General features: G+C 34.0%; 1 protein-coding gene and 2 long non-coding RNA genes across 6 annotated transcripts in view; all 3 read right to left on the minus strand.

The window, feature by feature from the left end:
- LOC143054433 (ficolin-2-like) overlaps nucleotides 1–21,817 on the minus strand; it is a 218,519-nt gene that overhangs the window by 152,996 nt on the left and 43,706 nt on the right. The gene's annotated exons all lie outside the window — the stretch shown is intronic.
- LOC143054431 (uncharacterized) overlaps nucleotides 1–21,817 on the minus strand; it is a 40,727-nt gene that overhangs the window by 318 nt on the left and 18,592 nt on the right. For all 3 annotated transcript variants that reach the window (XR_012971674.1, XR_012971676.1, XR_012971675.1), the window contains exons 3-6: nucleotides 21,690–21,751; nucleotides 20,916–20,991; nucleotides 16,784–16,979; nucleotides 3,591–3,613 (exon numbers count right to left, since the gene is read on the minus strand). This is a non-coding gene — a long non-coding RNA (uncharacterized LOC143054431). The remainder of the gene's footprint in view (nucleotides 1–3,590; nucleotides 3,614–16,783; nucleotides 16,980–20,915; nucleotides 20,992–21,689; nucleotides 21,752–21,817) is intronic.
- LOC143054432 (uncharacterized) lies at nucleotides 12,214–14,713 on the minus strand. The gene is made up of 2 exons (XR_012971677.1): nucleotides 13,890–14,713; nucleotides 12,214–13,380 (listed from the first exon to the last, which is right to left on the minus strand). It is a non-coding gene; the product is annotated as an uncharacterized LOC143054432 (long non-coding RNA).

A 21,817-nucleotide genomic window follows, 5' to 3' on the forward strand; every position in this document is an offset into this window, starting at 1 on the left:
ATTACATTGTATACTGTTCCTAAGTTTTGAAGAAGAAAAAGAATTTTTTTTTAAACATTTCATCCTCACATAAAAAAGCTAATCTGAGTGAAAATTGTGTTTCAATATTTTGAATATAAACATGCAATTTATAACAACTTGGAAAGGAGCAGTGTAATATTTGTATGTTTGATGATATAATTTGTTTGACAGATTTACTTTGAATGTCTCTAAGCTTTCTTTGTTAAAAAAATAAAAGTTGTTTTTAATATTTTAGCCTAAAAACATATTTTCAATCAAGAAAAAGAAATTAATAAAAAGTGACTATTTAATGATCATGAAGCCTTTTTGTCTGTGGGGACATATTCAACACTTATGTGATTTTACAAGTGTTAATCACTACTTAATAGTTTAATGAGAAACACTAGGTAAGCATGGGTAATTAATAGACCTTTTCAACATCTCTCGACACCTACAGTTGAGAACGACTACGACAGGTAAAATGTGATGGGTCGTCTCAAAAATTGAAAAAAATTGAGATCATTATTGATTTTATTGCTTTCAATCATTGACAATGATAAAACTTTCCTACAGAGTCCAAATAACATGTTTTTTTTAATCTATTATAAAGAAAACAAGTGAAACTGCGAGCTACTGCTCACTGATGATACCCCCGCCGCAAGTGGATAATATTAATAGTGTAAAAATATGCAAGTGTTCGGTAAACAGGAAGTTGTCGAGTGATGAATCTGAAAACGCATCACACGGTATAGCTGACTTATAAAAATCCTGAAACCAAATTTCAGAAATCCTTGTATTGTAGTTCCTGAGAAAAATGTGACGAAAATTTTTAACTTGGTTATCATGTGTAAAATCATACAAGTGTTCGATAAACAGGAAGTTGTCGAGTGATGAATCTGAAAACGCATCACACGGTATAGCTGACAGTGTTCTAGGATTTTTTTGGCACCTTGACTTACCACGGGTAAGATCAATAAAAAAATGACTTACCCACATCTAAAAGTTAAATCCGCCAACCAATGTGGACGGCGCAAAGCGCCATCCGCTGCAGCGAGCTTGAGCTCGCCGCCCTTATGGCCGGGGGTCTGGGGGCCGCTCATAAAACTTTTATGACATGCTTTAAATTATATGTTGTGAAGTTTGTCTGAACAAAGCTGGATTCGGATACGATTGAATTTAGTACAAAATTTTAAAAAAACGATTTCTTACTAAATTTGACAAATATATTATAGTTATTACTATGTCATTTATTAAGAGCTATATTAATGCAACTGTAAGTTTATTTTCCTCCGATGACAAGAAAAAAATTGTTTATGTCCCGATTTAAGCACCAGTTATCAATCCGGATTTTCCGATTTTACCGACACCGTGACCGACTTTTAGAATGATAGGAGAAGAATGTGGTCTCTTTTGCGCTTGATTACACCTAGTAAACGAGTGCTTGAATAAAAGCGCCGATAGACATCGACAAAATCTTCGATCTTTTATCAAAGTTTTTTCTCTTGATTTAATAAAAATAAAAAGCAGATATGGGAAAATTGAAGAGGACCGGGAAATTTCAAGAGTTTTTCGGCTTCCCTGAACTTGAAAATTGACTTACCACCGGGTGACAAAGGCTAAAAAATGACTTACCCGTTGTCCTAATCCACTTACCCCGGGTAACGGGTAATGGGAATCCTAGAACACTGTTAGCTGACTTATATAAATCCTGAAACCAAATTTCAGAAATCCTTGTATTGTAGTTCCTGAGAAAAATGTGACGAAAATTTTCAACTTGGTTATCATGTGTAAAATCATACAAGTGTTCGGTAAACAGGAAGTTGTCGAGTGATGAATCTGAAAACGCATCACTCGGTATGGCTGACATATATAAATGTTGATACCAAATTACAGAAAGGGTGGATGTGTAGTTCCTGAGAAAAATGTGACGAAAGTTTCATGGGACGGACTGACTGACGGACGGACTGATGGACGGACTGATGGACAGACGGACGGACTGATGGACGGACGGACTGACAGACAGATGTAAAACAGTATACCCCCCTTTTTTAAAGCGGGGGTATAATGATAGACTTTAAGTCACATTTCATCTTTTAGACGTTCAGCTTCTAGCTGTCCTGGTTGAATTTGGAAAACGAAAAGAACAAATCATGTTTTATTGTAGTTGATATCTAATTAAACAATGATTATGTCAGTTGACAAGGGCGGCACATGTCTGTTAGTTTTTGGCCTTGGATGCCTCCATAATGTACTCAATACTTTGTATCATTTCAATTCACCAATTTGGTGTTCTACTTGAATTCTGTATTCACCAATCACTGCTTTAATGTTGTAACATTGAAACGAGGGGTCAATTATATTTTTTTTCAAAATTCATCAAGGAAAAACTTTACCTCGAACAAGATATCTTGAAGTGGAGAAGACAGTCGTTGATTAAAAAAAAAAAAAAAAAAAAAAAAAAAAAACGGAATATTTTCCTTCGACCTCAAAAATTAATGTGTAATTATGTAAAAATTGAATATGTACATCAACTAAGGTGAAGATCGGTGGAAAAACACACAATTGGTCGTGTTCACAAGTGTGATACGGATGGACGGTCCAGTATTCTTTTTCATTTTTGAAAAAAATCATAAAAGCTTTTACACCAACAAATTAAATCGTTGTTGGCATGCGGCAAATATTTGGCGAAAGACTCGCATAATCACACAAGTGTATAATAAATTCAACATGAAATGTCGTGCAAATACATACGAAGTAAGAATATTATATGACAGAGACATATGTATGGTGGACGGATGCGGACGTTTCCCCTTTTCGTGTTTTCGGGGAAATCCAGAAATCAAGAAAGCGAAAGCGAGAAATTGAGAAATCGGGAAATCGAGAAATCAGGAATTGGGAAATCGAGAAATAGAGAAAGCAAAAACGCAAAATCGAGAATTCATTTCACGTTTTCGTGTTTTCTCTTTCGTGTTTTGGCGTTTTTGCTTTCTTGAATTCTCGATTTCCCGATCTTATCTATTTCCCAATTTCTCGATTTCCTTATTTCTCGATTTCCCGATTTCCCGATTTCTCGATTTTGCTTTCCCGATTTCTCGAATTCCCAATTTCCGTTTGCAAAATGAAAGGAGAAGTCACGAAAACGTGAAAAGGCGAAATAAATGGCCAAAACCAGCCACCATACATATATTTATTTATTTGGTTGATATATATTCTTAAACTATATATATAGTCAAAACAGTATAAAACCGCCAATCCAATATGTTACGTAATGATAATCATGATGGTTTTTTTGTTTTTGAGACGACCCATCCATTTTACCTGTAAACTGTAGGTGTCATTAGTCGGTGTCGAGAGATGTTGAAAAGGTCTACTATAAATAGACCTCTTTTGAGCTCGTTACATTTCTGTCAAAACTTTTGTTTTAGTGAACATCATTCCTGCATTTAGGGGTCTTCATCACTTCTTTCCCATGTAAAGTGAGCACTTAAAAAGGAAACCTAGGATCACATTGTCTTGCTTTCGCGACATAAATGTTGCAGGATCGACAAAAATCATTTTACTGTTTGACTTTAAAGAAGAAAAAATCTTACCTCATTCCAATCTTCCATATTTCCTAAAATAGAAAAATAAGTGTATAAATCTGTTGAGTAATAATTGCCAGGGGAATTGTTTCTGCTAATTGAAAATTATCAACAACCACAACTCTGAAATGGTAAATACTGAAATGAGTGATAATGAGCCTCGCCTGTGTTTAGTGCTCAATAACATACCTTTAGCATTTCATAATGTATATACCATTTCAGTTGTTTTTTCTTTATCATCCAGATACCAACAAATCTTTTAATTTTCCCAATGATCAAGGACCATAACTCTAGAAAGGAACAAACCAAAATGACTGAATTAAAATTTCATCATTGCTTAAAGGTACAAAAAACTCTCTGAATATTTTATGAAGTGGTTCTCTTTTTACCATCTGGAAACCCAATTCTGGTAAAAAGAAAGAAAGACTGCCTACCTTCCCAACATGTACTAGTGTAGTTGTTAATTAATCATGGTGAACGAATATGAATTTTAATTTATTACACACGTGACTAATAACTTTCTACAGAATGTGTCATAAAATATTGACTATGTCCTTTTTATGATTATAAACATTCTGCTTTTTTGTGTCCTTTGTGTTAATTTAATATACCAATGTGCTCCCTTATTCAATAAGCAGGTCTTTTGTGGTAATCCTGCGGATTAGGAACTTCACCAAATACAGCCAAGGAGGGGGGTTTGTATAAATAATATGGTGCTACACCGGCAAATAAACATCAACAACTGATAGTCTCTTAAAAATGTGCATGTTTTTCTTTGATGTGATATCAAAAAGAGTTGGCCTTCCGTATTTTAACACTTTTTTTTTTTTTGATTTTTTTTATTCAAGTCTGACAATTCATTCATACATTAAAATGTTCAAACCTGTCCTAAGTCAGGAATTTGATGTTCAGTAGTTGTCGTTTGTTGATGTGGTTCATAAGTGTTTCTCATTTCTTGTTTTTTATATAGATTAGACCGTTGGTTTCCCCAGTTTTACACTAGTAAATTTTGGGGCCCTTTATAGCTTGCTGAGCTGTGTGAGCCAAGGATCCGTGTTGAAGACCGTACTTTGACCTACTAGTATAATGATTTACTTATAAATTGTGACTTGGATGGAGAGTTGTCTCATTGGCACTTGTACCACATCTTCTTATATCTATATACAGCAATACTATTTGGGTTGGACAGATTATTTACACATTTTACATGCAGCTCATCAGTCTTACAAAAGTCTGACTATCAAAGAGTGTATGGTACTTTGACAAAAGGACAAGTTATTGCACAGCTTTCAACAATGAGAAGTGAATACCTTAGTTACCTATACCCTTTTATCTTTACATGTGTACTAGTATTCAGAATATTTTAAGTCTATACAAAATTATATACTCTTTTCTCATGAAATCAACAAAGTATTAAACAAAACAATCCATATTTTAATTAAAAACCATCATTTTGGTTACTGATCCAGGTTTTCAACTGTTGACTTCAGCTTTATGACGATAGAAAGGCAAAGCAGCAGCAAATATAAATTTTTAATGATGGGTTAACTGGACAATGGATTGACCCATCAGCCTCCCAAACATGAGACGGAGTTTTACAATATGACAAAATAAGATTTTTCAAAAAGGCAGACTCATTCAAAACCCGAAAGGAACTAGCAAATTATTTATAACAAGTGAAACTGCGAGCTACTGCTCACTGATGATACCCCCGCCGCAAGTGGATAATATTAATAGTGTAAAAATATGCAAGTGTTCGGTAAACAGGAAGTTGTCGAGTGATGAATCTGAAAACGCATCACACGGTATAGGTGACTTATATAAATCCTGAAACCAAATTTTAGAAATCCTTGTATTGTAGTTCCTGAGAAAAATGTGACGAAAATTTTTAACTTGGTTATCATGTGTAAAATCATACAAGTGTTCGGTAAACAGGAAGTTGTCGAGTGATGAATCTGAAAACGCATCACACGGTATAGCTGACTTATATAAATCCTGAAACCAAATTTCAGAAATCCTTGTATTGCAGTTCCTGAGAAAAATGTGACGAAAATTTTCAACTTGGCTATCATGTGTAAAATCAGACAAGTGTTCGGTAAACAGGAAGTTGTAAAGTGATGAATCTGAAAACGCATCACACGGTATGGCTGACATATATAAATGTTGATACCAAATTACAGAAAGGGTGGATGTGTAGTTCCTGAGAAAAATGTGACGAAAGTTTCATGGGACGGACTGACTGACGGACGGACTGATGGACGGACTGATGGACGGACTGATGGACGGACTGACGGACTGATGGACAGACAGACAGAGGTAAAACAGTATACCCCCCCTTTTTTAAAGCGGGGGTATAAATATATCATGTGTGTGGAAATATTATTTGTGAGCTCTTGTCCCTGGGGAAGTATAATTGTAAATTTTACTTGTGCGGAAAAAAATTTACTTGCCCTGAATTTTCCAATAAATAATTAAAGTAATTCAATATAAGCTTGTATGATTCTTAAAAGTGTTTTGAAGCAAAATAAATGATGTTTGTGATATTTTTGTATATATAAAATGAGGTATGGGGTAAAACATCAATGACATTTCTTCACTGGAGAGCCAGGGGAAAGCTATGACATCTAGAATTTTTTATTGTTTTCTTTTTTATATTCACCGTCTTTCTCTGCCTGCATTTTCTGTTTTTTACTTGACTCATCAAAATTATTTTCGTTCCTTTTGTCTTGATTACCCGATGCATCTGATTTTAGCAGCTTTTATCCATCTCGATAGAAACTCAGTCGAGAAAAATTAAAATGACACCTCCCTTGGATAAGGCATAAATCTTAATAGACGATTACTGGTAAATGGACAAAGATAACGTAATGTTTATGATAACTGGGTATGCATACTTATTATTTTTTTATTTTGGTAATTAATCTACTTCCTGTTTTATTTAATTCATGAACATTGCTGTTTTGACTTGAATATGTTTTTCACATGATGATCATAGGTAACCTTAGCGATTTTCAAAGTTCTTAGGTGACTTAAATTGTCATTTCGCAGGCAAGATTATGGCCTGCATAGGTTTCGATTAACAAAATAATATATCTTACTAAGCTGTGAAAATAATTCTATATTTTTTATTAAATTGAATTTAGTTCAGTGTTATTTTTTACTGGTCCAAAGGCAAGCCAGTCAAAAAAATTTACTTGTTAGGTTGTTCAAATGTACGAGCTGGGGAAAGCATTTCCACATCCTGCCATACATAAACATGGTGAACACCACCAACTTAATTAAAAACAAAAAGTAAATGAAATAAAACAAGTAAAACTGTGAGCTACTGCTCACTGATGATACCCCCGCCGAAATATTTCGGTAAACAGGAAGTTGTCAAGTGATGAATCTGAAAACACATTACACGGTATAACTGACTTATATAAACCCTGAAACCAAATTTCAGAATTCCTTGTCAAGTAGTTCCTGAGAAAAATGCGACAAAAATTTTCAACTTGGCTATTATGTGTAAAATGATACAAGTGTTCAGTAAACAGGAAGTTGTCGAGTGATGAATCTGAAAACGCATCACACGGTATAACTGACTTATATAAACCCTGAAACCAAATTTTAGAAATCCTTGTCAAGTAGTTCCTGAGATTAATGCGACGAAAATATTCATGGGACGGACGGACTGACTGACAGACTGACGGACTGATGGACTGACAGAAGGACAGACAGAGGTAAAACAGTATACCCCCCTGTTTTTCAAAGCGGGGGAATAATAAAATAAATAAAGTATGACCCTTTTGAAAATGTTTTTCAACGTAACATAAGATGTGGTATGATTGCAAGTGATGCATGTCTCCACCAGAGACCAAATGACATAGAAGTTAACAACTAAAGGTCACCTCACAGCCTTCAACCGATAATTTACAAGGCTTGATAGATATAGGAAGATGTGGTGTGAGTGCCAATGAGACAACTCTCCATCCAAATAACAATTTAAAAAGTAAACCATTATAGGTTAAAGTACGGCCTTCAACACGGAGCCTTGGCTCACACCGAACAACAAGCTATAAAGGGCCCCAAAATTACTAGTGTAAAACCATTCAAACGGGAAAACCAACGGTCTAATCTATATAAACAAAACGAGAAACGAGAAACACGTATATATTACATAAACAAACGACAACTACTGTACATCAGATTCCTGACTTAGGACAGGTGCAAACATTTGCAGCGGGATTAAACGTTTTAATGGATCCAAACCTTCTCCCTTTTTCTGAAACAATAGCATAACATCACAACATAGAAAAACATACGATAAAATATCAATTGGCAGACTTAACTCAATCAAAAAACGTATGATTACACAATGAACGAATAAATTTGATCTGCGATATCTGAATACAAATGCACAGTTAATTAAATATTAGAGACAAACATTCATGACCAAAAAGCTAACAAACAAATTCAAACACACTGAGAAATATTTAACCAATCAATGTTCACTTTAGAAAAATACCGGTTTTTTATAATCTTGAAGTTTATACAAATGTTGTAAGAATAAGTGGAAAATTGAAGATATTACAAATAATCAAAGCTGGTGTACAGACAAGATCCATATAAATAAAAAATAACAAAAAAGCATTATAAACAGTATCAACAGGTCAAATTAACAAGAAAATACGATTTGAGAGTACTCGCAGTTACTGACAGCTAGTTAAAAGCCAAAACCAATTAATAGTAAAAAATCATGCATCAGAGACTAAAATCGACTAAAACACATCACAGGGATTTAGTATTTTAACGTCATTAATAGTCAAAGAAAACATGACTTGTGCAATGCCAAAAATAAATGTATCGACAGGTAGTAGTATAGTGAAGAGCGACTTCTATAGAAATAAAAGTTAACGTGTCTGTGTCTCTATACATCTCGCCTCAAAAGATAATGAAATTTAGTTATGTTTTAATTTGCTAATGACAAAATCAATATTAGTGCCAATGTGAACTATATTCAGAGATCTAATTACAATATTGGTACGATAACCCTTACTTATAAGTTTGTTTAAAGGTTCGATGAGTTTACAAGGATCACATAGTGATTTCCTCGCTTTAAGTACAATATTACCATAAAATTTAGGATGTGAAATACCATTTTTAATAAGCTTTCTACAGGTATAGCCAAATTTACTTATCAAATCTTTGTATCTATGAAAGAATTTAGTAAAAGTTTTATGTAATTTATGGTATCGAAATCCCTGACACAACAATTTACCAGTGATGCATTGATTACGTTCGTTAAAATCTATGACATCAGAACACACACGGGCAAACCGAACGAGTTGCGATATATAAACACCGTATGATGGAGCCAAAGGCACATCGCCGTCTAAAAAAGGAAAATTAACAATAGGAAATGAAAAATCGTCTCTTTTGTCGTAAATTTTAGTGTGAAGTTTCCCGTTTGAAATTGAAATGTCTAAATCTAGAAAAGGACAACATGTATTATCGTTTCGTGTGTATGTGAGTCCTGACGGCATTCAAATAAGAATCGAGTTGACCTCCAAAAACTGCTGACTGTTATATAAGCGATATAAACATTAATATAGATAAAAATAGATAGATAGCTAATTCATGCCCACAGCCATTTTCTATAAGTACGCTTTAAAATTTGCTAAAAAGAATGTTAAGTCCTGGACCATGTAGAACATTTGAATTTTCAAGTGAAAGGCCCTCCTCAAGAAATGTAATGCTACTGAAAAAAGCACTAACGTAAAGGATGGGTGGCCTTGGATATTTGTTTTCCAATTTCCAAGGTTTCCTCTCAGAAATGAAAGGGCCCAGATCATTGGGCCCAAACAAATCAAACCCTTGAAAAGTATGTAAGTGTGTGTTATATTGCTATAAAGGCCTTCACTAAAAGCCCTTTTCGAATATGGCACTAGCCTATGCTCTGAGACCCTAGCGTAACTTGGACTGAGACAAAAATATCTGCGTCGCTGCATGCAAATACTGTGAATTCACAAAACACAGAAAATAGGTCATAAAAGGGCAATAACTCAAATAAGGAGTCGTCTGATGATTTCAGTCATGTTTGACTTATATGTAGATTTGTCTGTCTGATAATTTTTGCTTTTTAAAGTTCCTGCCTATCTATTATAGTTTGGAAAATAATCGGCGGAAATGAAAACCCGGTGCTCCGCAGGGCGCAGCTTTATACGACCGCAGAGGTCGAACCCTGAACAGTTTGGGCAAGTATGGACAAAACATTCAAGCGTGATACAGCTCTGAATTTGGATTGTGATTAAATTTTTGACAATACATGGGTTTTTTTTACACAAAACAAATGTCAAGATTTTACAAATCAATTAAAGATTTCTTCTTCAAACTTTTTAAATCTAAAATTAAATAGTTGACACAGCATAGGTTTCTGAGACAGAATGAATGTGGTCTAATGAACTTAAAAGGTTTCTTTTGCCTTTGAGCAATTCACTATGCTGTTGAATATTAATCCTCTCAAAAAAATGTTTGAAGAAATTTTCTTTTTATTTATGAAATCTGAAATGAGAAAAATTTAAACCCCCCCCTTTTTTTTTCACATCCCCGTTTCCCTTTTTCCAAAACTGATATCAATTCAAATTTCTAATGGAGTTTGCAACAATAACTACTCTTTTAAATACATCATAAAATATTAAAATGTAAAATAAAGTGCTTGTTATCACTGAATTGGTAGTAAAAGTGAATATACATTGTTTATTGTATAACACAATAAAAAAACTTCATCAGAAACATTTTATATTGGCAAATTTCCAATGAAGTTATTTACATAAAGTTATTGGCAAATAAAAATAGAAAATGACATCATAGTCATGTCTGGCAAATTTCCAACATATATTATCAACTACTATTCTATACAAAGAAAGATAACTCCAATTGAAAATTAATTGCTATTGCACAATATTGTGCAATTAGATATTTCTTGCTATTGTGCAATACTGTGCAATTGAAAATTTCTTGCTATTGCACAATACTTGATATGGAATCCTGATTTGGACCAACTTGAAAACTGGGCCCATAATCAAAAATCAAAGTACATATTTAGATAAAGCATATCAAATAAGCCCAAGAATTTAATTTTTGTTGAAATCAAACTTAGTTTAATTTTGGACCCTTTGGACCTTAATGTAGACCAATTTGAAAACTGGACCAAAAATTAAGAATCTACATACACAGTTAGATTTGGCATATCAAAGAACCCATTTATTCAATTTTTGATGAAATCAAACAAAGTTTAATTTTGGACCACCATTTGGACCAACTTGAAAACTAGGCCAATAATTAAAAATCTAAGTACATTTTTAAATTCAGCATATCAAAGAACCCCAAGGATTCAATTTTTGTTAAAATCAAACTAAGTTTAATTTTGGACCCTTTGGACCTTAATGTAGACCAATTTGAAAACAGGACAAAAAATTAAGAATCTACATACATAGTTAGATTCGGCATATCAAAGAACCCCAATTATTCAATTTTTGATGAAATCACACAAAGTTCAATTTTGGACCCTTTGGGCCCCTTATTCCTAAACTGTTAGGACCAAAACTCCCAAAATCAAACCAAACCTTCCTTTTATGGTCATAAACCTTGTGTTTAAATTTCATAGATTTCTATTTACTTATACTAAAGTTATTGTGCGAAAACCAAGAATAATGCTTATTTGGGCCCCTTTTTGGCCCCTAATTCATAAACTGTTGTGACCTCAACTCCAAAAATCAATCCCAACCTTCCTTTTGTGGTCATAAACCTTGTGTTAAAATTTCATTGATTTCTATTTACTTATACTAAAGATATTGTGCGAAAACCAAGAATAATGCTTATTTGGGCCCTTTTTTGGCCCTTAACTCCTAAACTGTTGGAACCAAAACTCCCAAAATCAATCCCAACCTTCCTTTTGTGGTCATAAACCTTGTGTCAAAATTTCATAGATTTCTATTCACTTAAACTAAAGTTATAGTGCGAAAACCAAGAAAATGCTTATTTGGGCCCTTTTTGGCCCCTAATTCCTAAAATGTTGGGACCAAAACTCCCAAAATCAATCCCAACCTTCCTTTTGTGGTCATAAACCTTGTGTTAAAATTTCATAGATTTCTATTCACTTTTACTAAAGTTAGAGTGCGAAAACTAAAAGTATTCGGACGACGACGACGACGACGACGCCGACGCAGACGACGACGCCAACGAACGTGATAGCAATATACGACGAAAAATTTTTCAAATTTTGCGGTCGTATAAAAAGTCAGTAAAATTTGACATTTAAGTACAATGACTCCTTTAAGAAGTCGTCTGACAGTTTTGATGTAAATAAACAGCAGGCAGTTCTCAACACTCTTAAAATTTCTGTCCTTTTTCAGATTTTCTCTATGCAAAGCATTTTTTCAGATCATGATAGACACAACTTATATTTTACACCAATGTTCTAGGTTTAGCCACTCTAATGATGATTAAGGCCAAGTTTGGTTTAATTTGTCCCAGTAGTTTCAGAGGAGAGGATTTTTGTAAAATTTAACAACACCAACGATAGACAACTGACGCTAAGTGATGAGTATGCCAGGTGAACTAAAACATATATATATGATACAATACATGCTAATTTGATGAAAACTGAGGTCAGCTAAATTTATTAGTAAGAAAGTGCCATCGTCTAAAGCAGATCTCTGAAAAATATTTCTAAATTATATTTACTTGTTTAAGCCTGATATATGTAAAATATATGAATCACTTCAAAATACTTTATCGGTACTTCTTTTTTCAGTAACTGTTGTGATATACAGTGAAACCAGGGTAAACCGAACCCTGATAAAACCGAATTTCTGTTTAAACCGAACAATTTTCAAAGTCCCACAAAATTTACCTATCAATTAACGTTAATCTAACCTGAAACTAGAGGCTCTAAAGAGCCTGTGTCGCTCACCTTGGTCTATGTGCATATTAAACAAAGGACACAAATGGATTCATGACAAAATTGTATTTTGGTGATGGTGATGTGTTTGAAGTTCTTACTTTACTGAACGATTTTGCTTCTTACAATTATATCTATAATGAACTTTGCCCATTAGTAACAGAGAACTATATTTGGTAAAAATTTACATAAATTTACCAAATTAATGAAAATTGTTAAAAATTGACTATAAAGGGCAATAACTCCTTAAGGGGTCAATTGACCATTTAGGTCATGTTGACTTATTTGTAGATCTTACTTTGCTGAACATTATTGCTGTTTACAGTTTATCGCTATCTATAATAGTATTCAAGATAACCTAAAACGGCAAAATTTCTTTAAAAATTACCAATTGGAGGGCAGCAACCCAACAACCAGTTGTCCAATTCATCAGAAAAATTCAGGGCAGATAGATATTGACTTGATTAACAATTAAACTTCTTGTCAGATTTGCTCTAAATGCTTTGGTTTCATAGTTATAAGCCAAAAACTGCATTTTACCCCTATGTTCTATTTTTAGCCGTGGCGGCCATCTTGGTTGAATGGCCAGGTCATCGGACACATTTTTCAAACTAGATACCCCAAAGATGATTGTGGCCTAGTAGTTTCAGTGGAGATTTTGTAAAAGATTACTTAGATTTATGAAAAATGGTTAAAGATTGACTATAAAGGGCAATAACTCCTAAAGGGGTCAACTGACCATTTTAGTCATGTTGACTTATTTGTAGATCTTCCTTTGCTGAACATTATTGCTGTTTACAATTCATCTCTATCTATAATAATATTCAAGATAATAACCAAAAACAGCAAAATTTCCTCAAAATTACCAATTCAGGGGCAGCAACCCAACCGATTGACCGATTCATCTGAAAATTTCAGGGCAGATAGATCTTGACCTGATAAACATTTTTATCCCATGTCAGATTTCCTCAAAATGCTTTGGTTTTTGAGTTATAAGCCAAAACTGCATTTTACCCCTATGTTCTATTTTTAGCGGTGGCGGCCATCTTGGTTGGTTGACCAGGTCACGCCACACATTTTTTAAACTAGATACCCCAAAGATGATTGTGGCCAAGTTTGGATTAATTTGGCCCAGTAGTTTCAGAGTAGAAGATTTTTGTAAAAGATTACTTTAATTTACGAAAAATGGTTAAAAATTGACTATAAAGGGCAATAACTCCTAAACGGGTCAACTGACCATTTTGGTCATGTTGACTTATTTGTAGATCTTACTCTGCTGAACATTATTGCTGTTTACAGTTTATCTCTATCTATAATAATATTCAAGATAATAACCAAAAACAGCAAAATTTCCTCAAAATTACCAATTCAGGGGCAGCAACCCAACAACCGATTGACCGATTCATCTGAAAATTTCAGGGCAGATAGATCTTGACCTGATAAACATTTTTATCCCACGTCAGATTTCCTCAAAATGCTTTGGTTTTTGAGTTATAAGCCAAAAACTGCATTTTACCCCTTTGTTCTATTTTTAGCCGTGGCGGCCATCTTGGTTGGTTGACCAGGTCACGCCACACATTTTTTAAACTAGATACCCCAAAGATGATTGTGGCCAAGTTTGGATTAATTTGGCCCAGTAGTTTCAGAGGAGAAGATTTTTGTAAAAGATTACTTTAATTAACGAAAAATGGTTAAAAATTGACTATAAAGGGCAATAACTCCTAAACGGGTCAACTGACCATTTTGGTCATGTTGACTTATTTGTAGATCTTACTTTGCTGAACATTATTGCTGTTTACAGTTTATCTCTATCTATAATAATATTCAAGATAATAACCAAAAACAGCAAAATTTCCTCAAAATTACCAATTCAGGGGCAGCAACCCAACAACCGATTGACCGATTCATCTGAAAATTTCAGGGGAGATAGATCTTGACCTGATAAACATTTTTACCCCATGTCAGATTTGCTCTAAATGCTTTGGTTTTTGAGTTATAAGCCAAAAACTGCATTTTACCCCTATGTTCTATTTTTAGCCGTGGCGGCCATCTTGGTCGGTTGACCGGGTCACGCCACACATTTTTTAAACTAGATACCCCAATGATGATTGTGGCCAAGTTTGGTTTGATTTGGCCGAGTAGTTTCAGAGGAGAAGATTTTTGTAAAAGTTAACGACGACGGACGACGGACGACGACGGACGACGACGGACGACGACGGACGACGACGATGGACGCCGGACGCCAAGTGATGAGAAAAGCTCACTTGGCCCTTCGGGTTAGGTGAGCTAAAAAACGAACCCTGTCAACACCGAATTCCGAACGATTTTTGAAGGCTCGATAGTAAATATGTATTTAAAAATTACCTGTCAAAATCGATCGATAGCAATCAAAACAAAAAAGTGTTTTTAATTATTTGCATGATTTCATTAAACAAACACAGAATAACAGAGTACAAAGGGTATTTGAGGTTAAATTAACTGGTGAATTGTTATGACAAACTAATTAGCATGTTTGTGTCCATGTATTCAGTGATCAAATGATTTATGTTGTAAAGAAACGTTAAACTGGTCAGCTGCCCCCATCGCCGAAAATGACATGAAAGGAACTTTCTCTTAGATCAATTAAATGCACGTTACTCAAATAATTATCGTGACTGCCATTCTGTAGCTAAACTGTTTAATTAAGTAATAGTTTTAAAGTTTTAAAGCCTTTCACTGGATTAGGAAGTCATGCAACACGACAAGGTCAATGGCTTTCGATTGCCGGATTCCCTTTAGAGGCCCTATATATTTGATTTGGATGCTCCTGAAGACTTCTGTAAGCTATTTAACAACGATAAAGTCCGAGAATAAACTAGACACAACTGGACCCCTGCTGTTGTTTCACTCTTATCGTGTTGCGAAGTATTAGTCAGCGGGTGGCAAGTTTAGTCCGAGAACTTGTGTGTACAATGACGATCTCGACTCAACTACGGAATCGTCATTTGACAGTGACTTGGAATATGAATTGGTCAGTGAATTAATGAATTAGAAAATAATTATAAAAAGCAAAATTGCTCCACGTCGGACATCATTGAACGATTTATACATTGTAGTTTCACAGCGACGAGCGTGATTGACGGAGTGGCGTTTGATTTATAAACAAAAATGTAGCAATAGGTCTATCTTTATATACTTATATTTTTACGTTTACATCTATATCATCACGAAAATAAATAGTCGTCTGTTGTGTCACCTATTATCCCTTGTCAGTAAGTGCCAAAATTATTTTGGTGTCGACTTCCGTTTACCTCTACAATCCGAATACCTGTGAAAATCGAACAAAACACAAAGTCCCGTGGGTGTTCGGTTTGGGCAGGTTTCACTGTATATAAATTTTTCTTTATCTTATAAACATATCAATGTTTGTAATATTTCCTGTTTCAACAAAATAACTATGAACAATAAAGGTATATTTTTTAATTATTTCATTAACATGAATAAACCCTTACTTATATGGCCAGCGTCATGAAAATCTAGACCTTGTCATCTGAAGATATTATGTATTTATTGACTATATATTGACCTCTACATATTTCCTTGCTTTATATAGTTCTTGATTTGTTGGGTTGCGTTCTCATCAATATATACTGTTGAAATATTGCGGGAGTTATAATGTTGTGTTGTACCTGTTTAATATAGGGTTGATATCAGTGTGATGTACACAATGTAGCTTTAGCACTCATTTTTTCTATCCTTTACCAAAAGTTCACACATATGTTTAAAAATGAGAATGGAAATGGGGAATGTGCCAAAGAGACAACAACCCGACCATAGAAAAAAACAACAGCAGAAGGTCACCAACAGGTCTTCAATGTAGCGAGAAATTCCCGCACCCGGAGGCGTCCTTCAACTGGCCCCTAAACAAATATATACTAGTTCAGTGATAATGAACGCCATACTAATTTCCAAATTGTACACAAGAAACTAAAATTAAAATAATACAAGACTAACAAAGGCCAGAGGCTCCTGACTTGGGACAGGCGCAAAAATGTGGCGGGGTTAAACATGTTTGTAACCTATCTATTTTTCAAGAAAAATAATTTTGCAATGATGTTATGTTCGTGTGTGTCTCATCTACTATAAAATATTGGTCTTGGGTATTATGAATGTTGAAACTTTTTAGTTGATTATCTCCCCTTATAGTTTGAATATTTTACATTGGAAACAAATTTCAGTATTAAAATGATCCTATATAGTTCACATATGATGTACTTACCTATAACAACAGCCTGCCTGGACAGGGATCAAATCCACTGGACAAGGATCAACTTGACTGGACAGGGAACAAATCCACTGGACAAGGTTCAACTTGACTGGACAAGGATCAACTTGACTAGACAACTCCGACAAGGAATAACTTGACTGGACAGGGATTGACTTGACTGGACAGGGATCAAATAAATACTGATGATCTATGTTTAAAATGAGAATATGAATGTTTTATTTCAGGTTGGAATATAATTATAACATATTATAAAGATGCTTGTCTATCATTGTCTATTGTTTGATACAAATTTGACCTCTTTCATTGATTGAATGCTGTCTCATTGATATAGACCTCTGAACCTTCACTTCTACAAGATGTTTTAGGGTCTTGTTTATTACATAAATAACCAGATGCTCTGCAGGGCGCAGCTTTATACGACCACAGAGGTTGAACCCTGAACGATTGGGGAAAGTATGGACACAACATTCAAGCTGGATTCAGCTTCTAAATTCAGATTGTGATTAAATAGTTGACACAGCATAGGTTTCTGACACAGAATGAATGTGGTCTAATGAACTTAAAATATTAAAATGTAAAAAAAGTGCTTGTTATCACTGAATGGTAAAGATTGTTTTAATTTATCAGAGGTAGTATAAGTGAATATACATTGTATATTGTATAAAACAATGATTTAAGTTGATTCAACTACTATTCTGGACATGAATAAGAAAGATAACTCCAATTGGAAATTTCTTGCTATTGCACAATGTTGTGTAATTAGATATTTCTTGCTATTGTGCAATACTGTGCAATTGAAAATACTTGCTATTGCACAATACTGTGCAATTGAAGATTTCTTGCTATAGCGCAATACTGTGCAATTGAAAATTTCTTGCTATTGCACAATACTGTGCAATTGAAGATTTCTTGCTATTGCTGAATACTGTGCAATTGAAAATTTCTTGCTATTGCACATACTCAATGTAATAATTTTGGATCCTGATTTGGACCAACTTGAAAACTGGGCCCACATAGATGCCAACCCCCTTTTGACACAATCAGTAACAAACTATCAAATTTTCCGTATTTTTGAAAAGTTTTCAGTAATCATTCATAAACGTGCATTTACCAATAAAAATTACTGACGAGTGGTTGCAAAGTGATGTACACTAAAATTTGTCATTTAACATGTTGTCTGTAGTATGTATTCCATTCATTAATTGTTCAGATGTTCTCGACTCAAACATTTTTGTTTTGTCAAGGAGAAGTAGAGAAAGCGGGAAAGCTACTTAATAAAATGCAAGTTTGCCTCTTCGGAAGTCAGTTAGTTACCCAACAATAGGTTGATAACTCCCGAGAAACCGGAAGCATTACATTGGCGTTTCCTAAATACTGGACCAGGACGGAAAAGTAATGATAAAAATCCGCGTTTTACAAAATTGAACGTCGATGATTGGGAATCCGTAACTATTCGACTTTGACCGTAATAGCGTAGTTTTTATCGCAAAATCGGAAAAACTACGGAAAAATCGTAATGGTTGGCTTCTATGGGCCCATAATCAAAAATCTAAGCCAGTGTTCCAACTTCCAGCTAGGCCGTTTTCAGAGGGCGCGGCGCCCGCCCTTTCCAGAGTGCCGCCCTGTGCCCTTTTTACAGTTTCCAGGGCTCCCTGCCTTTTTGAAGATCGATTTTATATTAATTTGTTCATATTGATAAGATACGCTAATTACTAAATTTACCTGGGGAAAATTTTATGACTTTGTTTACGACCCCAAGCTAATCAACGGTTACAACTGGTGTCATAATCTGTTGTTGTAGGTAATCCGTTTAATATCAGATAGGTCATTAATGATCATCAACATTAATTCATTCAAATAGAATCGGTCAGTCGGCAATTATCTTTGAAGAAATGTGCATACAACAACTTGGGCACAATTTGCAATTTTTACCGTAGTTTCATGGAGGAAAGGTAATGACAGAAAGTTAAAAACTGTAATAAACTCGTTGAAGACATTGTTTTACTTGTTTTCCGTGAAATAAACAGGAAATTCAGACATATTTGTCATTGACTGCCCTTATTTTTGATACGAAAATATCTAAATCGGCCGCCATATTGTGATCATATTTACATCATATTAACGTACTGTTTATAATCCTCCAAAGAAGGAGCACACCCGAATAAAGAAAGATAACTCAATCTGATTTTTTTCCTAGCATTGAGTAACCCATTTACATATTCTAAAATATGTCTACATACTTCTTGCTTAAGAATATATATGTTTAAGTATTTTGAGTTATGGGAAAAGTTAAAGAGGGTCTTAGTAGCAGTGTTGGTAGGGTGCCTTGGTCATCTTTTTCTGTATTCTTTATTTTTGATACAACTTTTCACTTTTGCTATATATCCTAACATTGTGTATTTACTGAGCACAGCTGTTTTGTGCTGTATTGCTATTAAGCACAGCAGGGGTAAAAAGGTTAAACTGGTAAAATGTGCCAGACCATAGAAACAGAATGAAACAGGTCACCTTTTAAAACATACTACATATAAAGCTCAACTGTGCCAAGCAATGATCTAAACACTTGTGTGACAAGCTGCTTGACAAGTTTTTCGGCCTAAAAAGTAGAAAGATAGAGTTCTATATGGTCTAATGATGTTGTTTTTGTATAACCTGTGATTCAACAAATAAACACAATGTTTGATTAATATCTTTTATTAAAACATGCCCTTTTCATATTATCATATCACGCGTTAAATGCCCTTTTTCAGGATTGGCACCCTGCCCTTTTGAAATCCTAGCTGGAACACTGTAAGTACATGTTTAGATTCAGCATATCAAAGAAGCCCAAGAATTCTATTTTTGTTAAAATCAAACTTAGTTTAAATTTTGGACCCTTTGGACTTTAATGTAGAACAATTTGAAAACGGGACCAAAAATTAAGAATCTACATACTCAGTTAGATTTGGAATATTAAAGAACCCCATTTATTCAATTTTTGATGAAATCAAACAAAGTTTAATTTTGGAACCCGATTTGGACCAACTTGAAAAGTGGGCCAATAATAAAAAATCTAAGTACATTTTTAGATTCAGCATATCAAAGAACCCCAAGTTTTCAATTTTTGTTAAAATTGAACTTAGTTAAATTTTGGACCTTTTAAGACCTTAATGTAGACCAATTTGAAAACGGGACCAAAAATTAAGAATCAGCATACACAGTTAGATTCGGCATATTAAAGAACCCCAATTATTCGATTTTTGATGAAATCAAACAAAGTTTAATTTTGGACCCTTTGGGCCCCTTATTCCTAAACTGTTGGGACCAAAACTCTCAAAATCAATCCCAACCTTCCTTTTATGGTCATTACCTTGTGTTTAAATTTCAGATTTCTATTTACTTATACTTAAGTTATGGCGCGAAAACCAAGAAAAATGCTTATTTGGGCCCCTTTTTGGCCCCTAATTCCTAAACTGTTCAAACCTCAACTCCCAAAATCAATCCAAACCTTCCTTTTGTGGTCATAAACCTTGTGTTTAAATTTCATTGATTTCTATTTACTTATACTAAAGTTATTGTGCGAAAACCAAGAATTATGCTTATTTGGGCCCTTTTTTGGCCCCCTTATTCCTAAACTGTTGGAACCAATACTCCCAAAACCAATCCCAACCTTTCTTTTATGGTTATAAACCTTGTGTAAAAATTTCATAGATTTCTATTTTTTTAAACAAAAGTTATAGTGCGAAAACCAAGAAAATGCTTATTTGGGCCCTTTTTGGCCCCTAATTCCTAACATGTTGGGACAAAAACTCCCAAAATCAATCCCAACCTTCCTTTTGTGATCATAAACCTTGTGTTAAAATTTCATAGATTTCCATTCACTTTTACTAAAGTTAGAGTGTGAAAACTAAAAGTATTCAGACGACGACGACGCAGACGACGACGCCAACGTGATACTGATATACGACCATAAAAATTTTCAATTTTTGCAGTCGTATAAAAACTAGTGTTGTGATATTTTGAATGTAAAATATATCTGTTAATTATCTACCCCTGTCAGAGTTAAAATTCTACATTCGCATCTTTTTTTAAACAAATTTCAGTAGTAAATGATTCTATCTAGTTCACATACAATTAAACTTACCTATAACAGGAAGTCAACTGGCAAGGATCACATTGACTGGACAATGGTCACACGTACTGGACATTGAACATAAGGCCTGGACAATTATCAAATAAAAAACAATAATCATGATAATAGACATTATAGATGTTCAAACTGAAAATATAAATGAAATAAAAACAACACGTTACAGACACTAATCTATTTTTAAATAAAATGTTGACCTCTTTTGTTGATTGGTTGCTGTCTCATTGACATAGACCTCCCATCTTACAATCATAAAGAACAATTTGATTTCTACATGTTCTAAGTTAACAACTCTTTTTGTAATGCTTGCAATGTTTAATTAGTTTCAACTTCCATTAATTTTGTTATTGTGTCAGTTTATTTTTTGTATCCAGTCACAAAAGTTGCTAAGTGCAAAAGTTTAACCTTGTTCTAAAAGAATTAATACAAACACTGGTCTAATGTTATTTAGAATGAATCCTATAGCTCTGGATTATCTCCCCTTTAATACAAACACTGGTCTAATGCTATTTAGAATGAATCCTATAGCTATGGATTATCTCCCCTTTAGTACAAACACTGGTCTAGTGCTATTTAGAATGAATCCTATAGCTCTGGATTATCTCCCCTTTAATACAAACACTGGTCTAGTACTATTTAGAATGAATCCTATAGCTCTGGATTATCTCCCCTTTAATTCACATTTACAATTTCAATATATTTCGGATTTTCATTTGATAAAAAAATCATTAAACGTTCCAATACAATATCAATGTAATGTTCACTGACCTATAGATAGTAATAACTTGACTGGACCTTGAATCAATAAATACTAATAGTAGATCTTCAAACTGAAAATATAAAAAAATACATGTAGCTCAATTTCAGTTTGTTTCACGTTTATATAAATATTGGTA

This window comes from Mytilus galloprovincialis, chromosome 12 (assembly GCF_965363235.1).
Source record: "Mytilus galloprovincialis chromosome 12, xbMytGall1.hap1.1, whole genome shotgun sequence".
Lineage (NCBI taxonomy): Eukaryota > Metazoa > Mollusca > Bivalvia > Mytilida > Mytilidae > Mytilus > Mytilus galloprovincialis.